Source organism: Microtus ochrogaster, chromosome 7 (genome assembly GCF_000317375.1).
Source record: "Microtus ochrogaster isolate Prairie Vole_2 chromosome 7, MicOch1.0, whole genome shotgun sequence".
Classification (NCBI taxonomy): Eukaryota; Metazoa; Chordata; class Mammalia; order Rodentia; family Cricetidae; genus Microtus; species Microtus ochrogaster.
The window spans coordinates 58,584,249-58,599,172 of record NC_022014.1 but is presented as its reverse complement, the minus strand read 5'-3'; the positions used below and the strand labels follow the sequence as shown (position 1 = coordinate 58,599,172).

The window sequence follows — 14,924 nt, the reverse complement described above, 5'->3', positions numbered from 1 at the left end:
TCCTCCTCTTCTTCTTCTTCTTCTTCTTCTTCTTCTTCTTCTTCTTCTTCTTCTTCTTCTTCTCTTTCTTCTTCTTCTTCCCATTCCCTTTCCCCTTCCCCTCCTACTCCTTCCTTCTCTTTCTCATCCTCCTTCTTATTTTTGCTCATGACCTCCTTGACTTTGTTTGGTTGTTTACTAATTATTATATTAATTTATTAGATTTAGACCCAGCAACAACAATTATTCTTACTGTGTTTTAGCATGTAAGAGATCAAAATTAAGGTATATTTTGTTCCTCAATCTCAAAATTCAGAAGCCGATTGTGCCATGAAAGTGCCTTCTTTTTTTTTTTTGAGATATGCTGATGTCTGCTTTGTCTGGGCTAGTCTCCTCTCTGAAAATGAATCAACTCTGATAATAGCCATCGAGTTATACACATTGAAACATATTTAATAGCTTATGTGTTCATACACTGAAAGCTTTGCATACTTAGAATTGTAGATTAGAATTCAACTTTTTCTCCCTATTAAATGCCAGCCGGGCAAGTTGCATTAATGACCGTGGTTATGTTTGAATGTAAATGGGGACATCTGGCGAAATCAGGAGATCAAACGTTGGGAGTCTGCATGATGACTCTCATCTGTTTGTCACCCAGCAGGTGTAATGGATGGCGGGCATGTGGGCTCTGTGCCCAAGTTAATGTACGGACCTAACCTATGGAGGGGAGAAGTTTCCTCCTCAGCTTTCAAGGATCACAGTTCAGGATACATGGGAGGTGGGGCAAGAGAGAGCAGGGCAGGGCAGGTAGAGTGAATACTTCCCAAAGGCACCTGTCCTTTTACGGAGAAAAAAAAAATTAAATCCCCGTTTTCTAGCCTACAGGCATTTTCCTTGTCCCATTTCAACAAACTTCCACAGCCCAATTTGTTATTCAAAAATTTATGGAAAATGTATGTTAAAGTGAAAAGGGTACATTGTGCAGAAAAGGGAAGCAGCTTGTAAGCATATCATTATGCACGAGCTGTGGGGCCCGCAGATGGCTCTCCTACTCAAAACTGAGAGTCGTGCCAAAAGCTGAACTCTAAATACATTTAAATCACATATCTTTACTTAAAAATGGAGTATTTTGGAAGGAAAAGCAGATGATATTTAAGTACACAAGTGGTATTCTTTTGTTCCTCATATAATAGAGCCCTTTACAAAAGTCGTTGCCTTCTGAGTGTGCAGTAAGCCTTTGATTCCTTGAATTCCCCAGCGGATTTAGTCTCAGTGCACGGCTCATTCCTAATAGGATTAGCCATTGAGGTAGCACCTTGCTGGAGAAAAGCTCTCGAGTATCCTTGCCGTGATTGAAAATTAGAGGATTTGCTGTGATTACTATGTTCAATGCTAAAAGCAAACCTTTGTTTTGCACATTAGAAATAGCAACAAAAAATTATCGTGACATATGGGCTTCTTATTTTAATTGAAAATAAATTTAGTTCTTAGACTGTGCCAATCTGTTAATTAATTAGAGGAAGGGTAGCAAAAGGGATGAAGGCATTTGTTTGCTGCTTAATATAATGATTTTTCTGGAAATATTTTTTTAATGTAAGCAGGCTGCGTTCTTGTTTCAAGCGTGGTTATATTTACTCTGAATGGAGAATTTATATTTTGAAGGGTACAGTTCACATTGGTGAGATGAACACAGTAAATAGTCAGGTCGATTTTTTGTTTCTTCCTTTGAAAAAAATTCACATGGCTTCTTCCAGCACCTTACATCAAGTGAATTTTAAGTCTGAAATTAATTTTGAATAGTACCTCCTAATTTTTATTGATGCCATTAATTCTGACAGCAATGCGATTAAAATATGCACTTGTTTGTGTTTAAAAACTTAAAACATAACCTTTTATTTTAATATTCTAACAGCTTGATCAGCTTAATGCTTACAGCTTTAGAAAGTATGAGAGCATAATTATATCTATATGGCATTTGGTATATGGGCTTTTTAGTTTTCAAAATACTGCAAGCACATGGGTATTTTTTCCACATTTCTCAATCCCCTCCTCCACCCCCTTTTCCTGAAATATTTCACATAAATGCCTTCCAATTCTAATAGTCTGTTTTGAGTCGGTATGCATGATGGAGAGAGAGGTTTGTAGTATGCATGTAGATATGCAAACACATGGGTAGGTGGGGAGTGAGTAGGGAGAAATTAGTTATATTTTAAAGAGACACCACTTCATTTTCACCCCTGCTGGCTGCAAAATACAGGAATGGCTAAAGATGTGTTGATAAGTTAAATCTCCTGGGAGTCTCTGTTCGTGTGCAGATGGGAATCACTTACGGTTATTAGTAAATTGTTCATTGCAAAGTGAGTGCTGATAAAACCAATATACATGCTTCAGAAGTCTGTGTGCAAGAAGTAGACAGTGCCAATGATCCTATTAGTTTTTTTTTTTTAACATAAAAAGTTCTATAATTCTTCTTGTGAAATTTATCATACAATAGCCCTTATCGCTGTCTGCTTAGGAAATGAATTATTTGGAAACTGAAGGCATCACATTTATTTGGTATACTTCTTTCTTTCTTTGGTTTTTAATTCTCTTAACATTCTATTGGATATTGAGGTGAGTCTATACTTTAGGGTCCTGCTCTTGCTACCATCCTTTCAGCCAGGCCAGTAGTTTGTAGGCACACCATTTCAGGCAGCCTACTAACTTTGTCCCTTTCCTGACCCTCTCGCATTACCCTTTATAAGTGGTAGGAATTTATACTCTGCAGGGATGCATGGAGAAATTTTATCCCCATAATAGTGAGTCGTTATGAGGAACAGCTAGAAACTCCTTTCAGGATAAAGTGGGTGATATTTCACTACATTGTCTATCCGTGAACATAGTTTAAATATCATTAGTATATTATCTTAAAGAACACAGGTATAGGCAGAAGATGCCATACACAAGGGCCAACCTCTTCATGTGATTAAACGTTATGCATTGTCTAGTTGCCCATCTGTCCTCATTAAAAAATTAATCAAAATAGTTAATTAATACATCTCTGAATTATGAAATGTAAACTTCATTTTTACTAGTCTCTCAAGAACAAGTGAGATGTTCCAAAATGTTCTGATATAAATTATCTTTTGGCAAATTAATTTCTGGGTTTTTTTTCTATTAATGATTTCAAATTTGCTGAAAATAGTCCACGTGCATCTTTCAAAGTCAAAGAAATAATAACAAAAGATTCAGAGTTTCTGGTGAGGCCTAAATGTTTCTGTGTATATCAACTTATACTTTAAAAATGTAGTTTGTATCTGTAACTTATTCAGCAAACAAAAACAGACCTTATATGATCAAGTACTAGTCTAATTGCACTTTAGGCCTCCATGTGCATGCTATTTTATATACTTTAGCAAAAACAAATGAATCTCCACTCTCCATGAATTAATTATAATTAGCAACTGATTTAATGTTTTCTTTTGCATTCTTTTTCTATGTATCCCCGTGAAACAAACATTATTCCAGGCATGCAGTACACAATTATTAGTTCAAGTTGAAGCGATTCTGTATAAAATTGGCCTCATATTTATTCATTCAGAAAATGAGCAGGGAGAGAGTGCATATTTTATACAACTCCAGTAATTTCAGTATCAGATAACCCTTAAGCAAAATAAGATTTGACCCTTTCAGAATTGCTTAATGAATTGGTATTACACAGAATATCTTTTTAAACTTCTGTAGAATTTTTTTTCCCTTTCCCTGAAGCCTTTGAACATAAGCTTTGGATCACAGACCCTGCATTTAAATGTTGAAAATACGATTGTGTTTTGATTGCTTGTGGTGCCTGTTTATGATAGAAGCCATGCATTCTAAGAAAATGTATGCCAGCACTTGACAGATCATTGCAGATGCCTCTATGTGAGAGAGTGAGTTAAATTAATTGAAATGCTATCTTATGGAACAAAAACAACTCCAATATTTCATATAGCAGGGATACATCTTCTTCAGCCAGAAGTGGGTTTGCAGGGAGTAAACCTTGTCATTCTGAGAATCTAGTTACCGTTGTCTCCAAGCATACCTTGCCACTCGCCCAGAACTTCTTTGCAATGTTGGTCAGAGCCATCAAAATGAGACTATGTTCATTAACCCCTCGCATGGGCACAATAGTTCTCTAATGCCTTTGTCACAAACTCAGTGGTCCAACAGATACAGAAGACACTGTGGGGGCTTCTGAATGATTCGAAAGCTATTCTCTAGGTTCCCTTCTAAGATAAAGCTCAGCTAGCTTGGGGAACATGAATACGTTGCAAATAGCATTTGCAGAGATGCCACTGCCTTGTCCTACTGTACCAAATTGGCCAGCGGGAGCTAATAACAAGTGAGATCTTCACACGGTGACAAGTGCAATAGCAGGCTTTGCACTGCATATTGGCCACACTTTCCTCATGATTAAAGCAGTGAAATTCACTGAACACTTACTTTTAGTAGAAAGGAAAAAAAAAACATCATTTTTTTTTTGTTGTTGTTGTACTGTTGATGTTTAGTAGTTTCACTATTGGGACTGACTTCTGATGGGTCTTTCTGATGGCTGTCATTTGCCAGTCACATTTCAGGAGTTTGTTTAAAGCATCGGAGGCAGTCCTTAAACAGCATGAGAATCTGGCTATCAGCATGCAGGGTTTCATGAATATACAGCTATGGTCTTTAGTCATCACCAGTCCGAGGGAGGACTGACTCATAGGAATATAATGCAAATCATATGTTGTGTTGGGAATTTTTCTGTCAGGGTACATTACAAAAAGTGAGAAGGGAACTGCTAAAGCTTCCTCTTAATATGTTTTATCCCATCGAAAATTACCATACTGTATCTCGTCAATGTGTAATAAAGCAAAAATGTAATTGACATACTTATGCTAAATGTGTGAAATTAGGTATGCATCGCAATGCATGCAGGGATAGAGTGGTCACATGTTTAGTATTCCATAGCCATGCATTGTTAAAGGTTACACACATGCTGTACGTTGGACAGTATGGAACTGGGATGCTTGCAGATCTAAGTACCACTCACGTGTTTGCCAAATAAATGAGTGAAATTCAACATTTGACAAGATTCAACCTATCTAGACTAATTTTCAGTGCTAAAAAAATTATTTCAGATTGAGTCCAAATACCTCACTATAAAATCCTCGTGTAACTATGGGTTTGTTTTTTGTTTTTGATTTCTTTTCAACTTAGGATACTCACTTTTGAATAAGGTTGCAGCTGGTCTGAGTACATTACAAGATTCATTCGTTGGTACTTTGTGCTTCATTTTTCTCTACGGTGTGCAATGAAAGTCATGTGCTCATATTTGTATGTCTGTGAAATCTTTATTTTTATTCATTAGAAAGAAGCCAATTAATTTGCATCCACTAATCTCCCATTCTTCACATTGTAATACCATTCTCTTTATATCTGAAAGGAAAATTGTTAATACTTCCTTTAAGCCTATAAACTTCATTTCCATTAAGGGAACTGGTAGTTTGAATGAAGATAACAATATCTTGCAAGTTTTATTCCTATTGTTTGGCTTTTTTTTTATAGGCTTGTCTTTATCACTTCCATTCATGGCATTCATGTAAAATATGTAGCCTGGTACTTTCTTGGTTTTTATTTTTTTGTTTCTCTAATTTATATGTTTAATGGTAGAAAAATCGATAAAGTGTTGCAAATCAAGACATGCTCAAATTATTCCCCTAAAGCCAATAATGTTTAATTATTTCAAATTGCTTGTTTTATAAGAATTTCAAATGGGATATTTCAGTTTTTAAATTTTCCTACAAATATTAAATAAGAAGTTGAAATAATTTGATCAACTCTGAAATGGCCCTAGATTGACTGATCAACCAGAAAATACATTTCTCTTAGAGGAAAGGCTTCCAAATAGTTATTAACAGATGACATGGCCCTGTGTAAGCCCTGTTTTGTTTGTACTGCTGCATTTATGATGACAAATGTAGAACCAAGTGCTCAGGAAACTCAAGCAGCAGCCAACACTGGCTGGAATCTGGATTTACTTTCTCCTTACTGTTCTGAACCACTTATGCTTTCTATGATGCTAGAAAAGAATATTTAAGAGTAATTTTGAAAATCCAGAGCTTAGATCACATTATAGTCTCATAACCTCCTGTGGAAGAAATAGAATGTAAATTTGTTCCAGAGAAGTAAAATTTAATTTTGTTATCACTACATTTATAGTGTGTGTAGTATCAGTTCAGATATGGGTTTCAGATGATACTTTTTTTGTCTTGGTTTCTCCTTGTGTCTCTTCCTCCCTCCTTTCCTCCCTTTTGCCTTCCCTTCTTTCTCCTTTCCTCCCTCCCTCTAATTGCTTTCCAAGTCAATCCATTCCTATAATATCCCAGGCTAGACCACAGATCAGCAAGTAGATACATTCAAGCTTCTGGTTCTCCTGCCCTAGCCTCCCAAGTTCTTGGATGATAGACCCGCCTGGCTTTATCTGCATATCTTAGTGTTTATGGAAACCTAGTGCATAAAACATCCAAGGACCATACTATCTCAGCGCATCTGCTGTCGTTACTAAACATTTGATTAGTACCATACAATGTTCAAAAAACCTCTTTTAAATATATTTTTTTAGTGGCAATATGTCATCCAATAAAATACAACGTAATTTTTGACAGTGCAGAAACTAGTACATTCTTATATAATTGTATTTCATGAATCTAAGCAAGTAATAACGATAGTTGGCATTTATGGTGTGTCTGTCTGTCATGTCACAGTAAACCTGTTATTTAGATGCGGTTATGATTTTTTATCTTACCCAAAGGATTATACCTGATTTAGGGACACCTACCTGTTATGTATTTTTGGATGGTTTTTCAGCCCAGAGGGTTGAGCTGTGGCCTGGAGCTACAATCATTATAGTGAGCTGCGCAGACTCTGTGAAGAGATCAGGGCCAGCCTTGTCTCCCATTCCAGAAGATGACGATTCAAGAGCAGGACAGTAGATTTCTCTCTTCCCTAAAACTGACTTGTCTGCAGTGTTTATGTTTCACATTTGTCCCCTCAGAGACACAATCCTGTTAGCTCAGGCTAAACTCCACTCACCACCATATGCCTCCAGAGCTCAGCTGGGATTACAGTGTTAACCGCATCTCTGGGGATTCTAAACTCTACCTAAAACCAATGTAGGGCCCAACGACAGCTCCCGGGTGAGGGTGAGAAAGTTATCCATATCTTCAAAGATAGTGAGTGGGAAGAGAAACATCCCCGTATGCTTCTACCTACAAAGTGAATGATTTTAGTATTTTTAACTATGAAGAATTTTCTTCTAAGCAGAAGGGGTTGAGATAGTTCTTTGCGATGTAGCCAAGGCTGGTCTCAACTCATGATGGTCCTGCCTCAGCCTCCAGCATGCTGGAATTACAGGTATGCACCACCAGGTTTGGTTCACTGCCAATTTTTCAGGCTGTCCCATATTGACTCCTCTTGAAAGAATTCTTGCGATTTCATTGTGTAATAAAGTTGTTAAACTGTGGCTCTTAATAGCATTAAAAAACTAATATTCAGAAGAGATTAAAGGATCAGAACGGTGCAAGTGAGTAAACAGGCGTACTTATAAGGACACCTAATTATTGCAAGATAGGATATAATGAAGTGCTAAAGTTGTGTGCTACAAAGACAGTAAAGGCTACGGAGGGCCTAAGGAGAGAACCAAAGTGCCATATTGTTATGCTGGACAGAAATGGCCTACTTGAATTTTGAAAAAAAAATCAAAATTAAAACAAGGGAAATTTACACAAAGTCTTTAATTTTCTCTAGCCATTGTACATTGTCTTTTAAAGGCACATAGCATGTATTAGATGTTTCTGTCTTTATGGATTCCTTATTCTTACATCCCAAATGTACTGACATTTGGATGATAGTTTAGTAAGGAAGGCAGGAATGGTGGTTAATACTTCTTTCTGTTTATCATGAAGTCTAAGGCATTTTTTTCTTTCAGTACTAGTCAATTTTATGTGTTGAATATTTTGGTTCCATATTAACGGCGTAAACTGAGGCTCAGCATATCCCTAGAATTTGACACTTAGTGGCTATTCTCAATAAGAGGCACAGAGGAGGCCGGACATAGGTGGTGCACACCTTTAATTCCTGAACTCGGGAGATAGAGGCAGGTGGATCTCTGTGAGTTCGAGGCCAGAGTGGTTTACAGAGCAAGTGCCAGGACAGGCTCCAAAGCTCCAGTCTTAAAAAATAAACAAAAAAAAAAAAAGAAAGAAAGAAAAGAAAAGAAAAGAAAAGAAAGAAAAAGAGAGAAAAAGAGGCACAGAAGAAAGTCGGCTGGAAGTTTTCCTCCCCTATTCTTCACTGTAGTTAGAGAGTGATCTTTCTGAAAGATCAGTGCACCAGCGCCCCAAATTTTACTCTAGGTTGCTACAACTGTTTGAGGAGGAGCCAAAATATTTCAAAGCTATCAGAGAGAAGGTAGCCAGTAATCTGAAAGTGCAGTTTGATCCCGTGAGGAGTGTCTAGGAAAGTGACATTCAGTGGACAGGGAATAGCCTTAAGATAGATTCTACCAAAGGGGCGGAACCCAGATCTTTAGGAGTTTATCTCCTTACCTCCTACCTCATAATGCTGAACGAGGACGACCATATTCTGCTGAATGTGGATCCATACATTGCATGTGCAAGATGAGTTGATTGATGAGAGCTGGAGAATTAGAGATATTGAGTTTCGTTATTGTTGCCACTGTTTTCTTTAATTTAACCCTTTTTTGTCTAATACCCCCACTACTCCCTTTGTGGATTTAAAATATCAGCCATGGAGACTATTAAAGACGACAGCTTGGAGAAGGGGGAGCAGGGAGGGGATGAGAGAGAAGTAAAGAGGTGGCAAATATGATTATATACATTAAATGCATGAGAGAAAACATCTCAACGAAACCCACTATTTTGTACAACTAACATACAGTTAGATGAAAAGAGAAAATCACCTATGACTTCCTTACTGAGAAAGTACTCTGATGGAGGAGGAAGAGACCTAGTGATTCATACCTGTCTTAGGGTGGGCCAGCTGGACTAGCTCAATATGCGGTCCCCTTGCCTTTTTTGGAGGGGGGTATTTACACTCCTTTTCTGAGAAAATCATTCATTAGATGAGTAGCAAATCTCTGTTGATGAAATTACAGATGTGTCGCCTTTCAGTGGTGACAATGACAAAACCGATGACAGCTGACATGCATTGAAGGACGAATACGTGCCAGGCTCAGAACTAAGTGCCATGATGGCGTTTTCAAATTTCATCTCCCTGACAGTCGTGATGAGCGAGGCATCTCTATGCCTCTGGTTTTCGTTGATGAGAGCTTGGGTTGTCTTCCCAGGACAACTTTGATTTGTTCCCTGTGATCTTGTGATAGGCTCCACCACATGCTCATGCTAGCGGGAATGGTTTTAAGTAGCAAATATGGGAATTTGCAAGTAAAATAATACACAAGATGCATTGTATGAACAAAGTGTTAGTTAAGTTCTAAGATGAAGTAAATCACTTGTCAACATGAAGAACGCATCCAAGTCTATCTTTTGTTAGAAATATGCATCTCAGCTCTTCTCCAGTGACAGCGTTTCTGAGTTTGCATCATGAACAGCCTCATCATGAAAAGTACCATTGTACTGTTACGTAGTCATTTTATACAACACAATAAAATAGTGATTGTGCTGGTTAGTGTTTGTAGAGTTGAAGCAAGCAAGGGTCATGTGGAAAGAGAGAAATTCAAACAAGAATCTATGTCCATCTCTGTGGCTTATAGACATGTCTACGGTGAATTTTCTCGATTAATGATTGATATGGAAGGGCTCAGCCCACTATGGGTGCTGCCATAGCCCAAGTAGATATTCCTGGAATGTATAAAAAAGCAAACTGAGCAAGCCACGGGGAGTGAAGCAATAAGCAGCATTCCTTCCTGGCCTCTGCATCAACACCTGCCTCTGAGTTCCTTCCTTGAGTTTCTCTCTGGATGTCCCTCAATAATTGACTGTGAACAGGATATGTAAATCAAATAAACCATTTCCTCACGCATTGCTTTTGATCACGTTTATCATAGCAGTAGAAAGCAAACAAGGACAGTGACCCTCATCAAAGCAACTGAACTGATTCTTAGATTTTCTATATTTTTAAGTTTCTCGGCTGAAAAAGATTCTAAGAGTTAACTTCATTCATCTAGTGTCCAGTTTCAACTTCTCCACATTTTAGATATTTGCCATTTGCTTTCCTGACTAATTGTGGACTAGTTTGAATCTTACCTACTTTCTCTTTTTATTTTAACAGTTACATCTGCTCCTTACTGCCTAATCCCTCTGGAACTCGCTCTGTTTCTTGGCTTTGCTGGTGAGTGCGCCTGGAAAATTAGCTGAATTGTACATCAGACATCCACCCACTTGGTAAGTGAGATCACAGCTACTGTTTTTTCTCCTGCTTTGGACTGTGCTTGCTCTGTTGGCCAAAATGTTTTCATACTGGACTCAGGAGAGAGGTTAGCCATAGCTGCAGAAGAAACCAGATGTTTTCCTCTTTATTTGTTTTGTTGTTGTTGTTTTGTTGGTTTTTACATTTATTTTCTTCTTTGCCCTATGGACAAAGTTATTTGTTCTGATATTTTTCTCTCCCATGAACCTGCTATTATTTTTTTCCCACTCATTTAATGGACTTTACAGTACGTTACCTGCAATGTCTAATTTCTACCCGAATGGATTGCCTATGGCCAACTCCTGCTCCATATTCTACCATATACTTTGTCCTGTACTCATTTATTTGACATGTGAACACGGGAATGCAGGGGAACGGTTGTGACTAGTTGGACAACATAACTTCATTTTGTAGAGCAGAATGACTTTTGGATGAAAAGCTTGGCTCTCTCGTTTGGTTTAATGTGAATCTACACAGGCTTTATACAGCAAGCCAAAAGGAATTCATTGCATTTCCTTAGGTTCCTAATTAAATCCTCTGTTCTTTTATTGCCCTGAACTGTCATTCTCAATATGTTGCTCTATATCATCTTGCTCCACATATCAAATGTTCCCTAGGTTATTTCTATGTATTCTTATAATAATTTTCTTCCATTTTAGTGTTTTGTTTTATATTTATTCATTTATTTTTATTCATTTTCTTTATGATTTTTTTTTGGAGCCAACTCTTGGATCTGGCACATTGAGGGAAAATGTTCTTCCACTGAGCTCTCCCTCTCTTGCGCTTTAGATCTTGATTTTATCTTTTCATATGTCCAAGCCTGCCACAATGACCAATTTGGGGATAGAACATTTACATGGTTCCATGGAGAAGTTTTAACATATTATGCAATTCTTATTTAGAGAAAGGGAGTCTGACTTAGCTAAACTGTTGATTTCTACCTAACTTCAGTCATGTGAATACAGCTGGATGTTTACCGCTAAAGTTAGGTATAAGAGATGATTTTTTTAAAGTAGTTTTAGAAAAATGAATAGAAAAGTCTTTTTTCCTAAATTAAATATTTTATTCCTTTTTTGTTTTTGTGTGGTAATGAGTGAATAAAGATGTCTTAAGTGGCCACAGGACTGGATATGGTCTTAGACAGAAAGCTGGTGACCTGAGCTTGCTCAACAAGAGTGAGTTCCTAAAATACTACTGCTTAATGTTGTTTGTGATTGGAGCAATTTAGAAAACACAAAAGATTATGGGATGCTGAAGGGAACTCTCAAGGAAGCTGCCATGAAATTAGCTGATGCAATGTGAGCTTGAGCCAGTCCTTCCACACCTAGGTAGAGATAAATAAACGTTGCCAGCAATTCCAGCTCTCTCTTGTTGGCAAAGAAACGGAAGCGCAGACCTTCCGTTAACTGTTTTGCCACCTACCTTGCTACCTTGTCTCATTGTACTTTTCCTGGGTGTCCAACCTGCGCAAGAAGTTTCTAGTAAAGTAGCTAACAGCTCTGTCTGGCTCTTGCTGTGTGTTAATTCTGAGAACGATTCGCAGCTGAACAAACAACACTCCGTCTGAATTAACTTTCTCCGCGGCACAGTGTTCACTAATTTCGGAGGTGAGATTCAATTTGGCTGTTGCAGCCTGAGCTCGTCAGAGGGCCTCTCTGACTTCTCTGGGCTTCTGTCAGGGCCCTCGTGCCCTCTTTGCCTCTGAGCAACCTTCCGGGTGTCTCTCTGCGGAAGAATCGTGTGTCTATTTTGCTTTCGTTCTTAAGGATTATAATCAAGTGCTTGGGGAATCCATTAAACAGGTTGAGTTGTCAATTTTGGAAGCAATAGGAGTGCGTATGCTGAAACAGACCTAAGACTCTGGCATATTCTATACCAGCCCATCTGTCCTCCCTCGGCAAGTAACAGACCACAGAGCTTCAGTGATAAAGAAAGCGGTTTTTGTGGGGCAGGACCCGGAAGAATGGGGAATGGGGCATTTCCGCTCCTTCTAGACCTTCCTTGACCTTGTCCCTGCTGGCAGTCACCTGCGGCTCTTCTCTTTGTTGCTGTCCTCTGGATCTAGTTAGGTCATCAAGTCACTTGGTTTGCTTCTCCAGAAAATGGTGCACTGTGGTTCTGTGATATATGGAGGTTAAGGGAGGAGACAGCGCCTGGTGAAGACAATGAGTAATAGCCGGAGAGCTGGGAAGAAACAGAAAAGGTTACAAACTTTGAGACACTCCCTGGGTATGAAAGGGCAACTTCAGAATTTCTAGCTAAGGATATCAAGACCCAGAACTCATTGCTGAGGTCCATGGGTGTTTGTCAGCGAGCTGCCTAGCACACGGGCTTGCTTAAATTTTCTTAGCATTTTTATGATGTCTTGTTGTCATTTAATTAGAGCAGTATGTCAATCTTTTACTAATGAAGCTCACACTGTTTTAGATTTTGGCTATCTAGCCGGCCTTGTCTTGCAGGAAATGACTATCCACTTACTGAAATCATTCTCTGTGCAGTCAGACATGTGTTTTTGAATGAAACGGAACCTACCTACTTTGAAAGGGGTTCCTGCAAGGCTTCTGCCCTTTACCGTTTATCTACACTGTCTGCTTTCAGCCCTAACAAGATGAATTAGTGTGGCTCTGTCAGACAGAAAGAGGCATCGTACCCTCCCCTAGTGTTGCACTATGTCCCGTCTTCCTTCCCTCCCTCCTCTGGTTTTCACTGTGGCTTATGCCTGAAGTTGTGAGTACTATTCTTTGTGGCTGTTAAGAGTCAATGTCCAAAGACAGATAACTTTTCTATCCAGGGATCTATCTTAAAGCTTCCTGTGTGGGCACTTTTAACTGGGCGAGCTGTATCCATGGTTCTTTCTGACTACAGTTTGACGTCATACGAAACCCTAGATGTACGTGTAGAACCTGCTTGTGCACATTCCAATTTTGAGCCACTAGATGGGCTTCTAACCAAATCAGGGTGAAATGGGAGGAAATGATCTTATTAATAAGAAGGTCATAATTTGGAGCTGATTTTTTTTTCATGAATTAGAATATGAGGGGGAAGAAAACTGAAAATCAGAAGAAAACAAAAAAGCCCCTCTCTCTTTAAAGGATTGCTTCCGTCAAAGCTAACAGTACAACCTATTTTCCCCCAATCGCTTATGCTATTTAAATGTAACGCCACTTTAAAAAGAAGTAAACAGTATGTATTTTAAGCTAGCGTCCTGCCGTGGTGTCAGATAGATTTTCCTCCCCATCTATAGACTGCAAGCTGACGTTCTCAGTGCCCTCCCTCTTCTGAAAGGTGTACAACACACCCTCACTGTTGACTTATAAGCAGTAGTGTCTCTTTTTAAGAAATAAAATTAACACGGTTTTTTCCCCCTCTAGCATAAAATACATTTCAGTCTAAGAGCTGGATGTATTAGCACCGTGTAGAAAGAAAGCAAGGCATCCAGCTCCCTTCCCATCTCCTTTCCTGCCAGCAGAGAAACACGCTTTACCCGTCCGCGTTCCTGCTCTGCAGCTAACCTTTAAGATCAGCACATTTTCAGCTGTTTCTCCCGCACTCCATGCCCGAGTTGCCTTTGAACATTGTGAGATTTACGGTGGGTTTCCTTTAAGGGTGTCACACTCTCTCACATAATGCCAGGCAATGTTATGTGTTCCATGAAATATTTTCACAGAAATTAAAAGAATAAAATAAAAGTCACAAAATCAGAATTAATATATGATGCCTGCAGGGCTTTAAAACAGCAAGTATTAAGGGAAAAGGATAAAGGAATTCTGGATGAAGACCATGTACGTGTTCTACATCATTGTCCTCTTTAATAGAAGTCAGTATGTGTCTCTCATCAAAGGCTGTTCAAATCCTGAAAACCGAGGTCCCATTAGATTAATATATACAAATATAATATATATATATATATATATATATATATATATATATTGAATTCTGTATGACAAGTTTAATTTTATGGAAACGTTAAAAATGGTAACAGAGGACCAAAGTGTCAGTTTAATATAAATTAAGTATAATTATAGACATTATCTAAGACTCAAAATATTATGTTTCAAAGTGTTTGCTTATTTGCCTGTGCATGTCTATGTTTTGTTTGTATTGATATCGGTGGCTGCATTCCCTGCTAAACTCTAGAGAAATGGCCATATAGGAGGCATGGAAATAAGAGTATAAGAGTGGAAGGTCTCATCCATACAGATGAAGTAATCAAATGCAGGCAAGTCTTATTTCTGACAGTTGCTGTTCCATGAACATTTTTGTTATCTCCATGAACAAAATATGAACAAACACTGAACCTTTGCTTCGAGGGGGAAATGAAAGTTTGGGGAACATAAAAACTGCTGACGATCCTGTCATCAGCCAGTCCACAGATCCATACAAGCTTAAGGATAACAAACTGCAGTGATAACCATTCCTGGACATGGCATAGAAGCTCATGTTAGAACAAAGCTTATCCAACGTGTGTCCATTCCCTGTAATAGGAAAGACAGGCT

At 38.4% G+C, this 14,924-nt stretch overlaps 1 protein-coding gene across 9 annotated transcripts in view; it reads left to right on the top strand.

The window, feature by feature from the left end:
• The window catches only part of Tenm2 (teneurin transmembrane protein 2), a 1,251,952-nt gene that overhangs the window by 82,634 nt on the left and 1,154,394 nt on the right, over positions 1-14,924 (top strand). For all 9 annotated transcript variants that reach the window (XM_026780485.1, XM_026780490.1, XM_026780489.1 and 6 more), the window contains exon 2: positions 10,291-10,403. The gene's annotated coding sequence lies outside the window, so the exon portion shown is untranslated. The remainder of the gene's footprint in view (positions 1-10,290; positions 10,404-14,924) is intronic.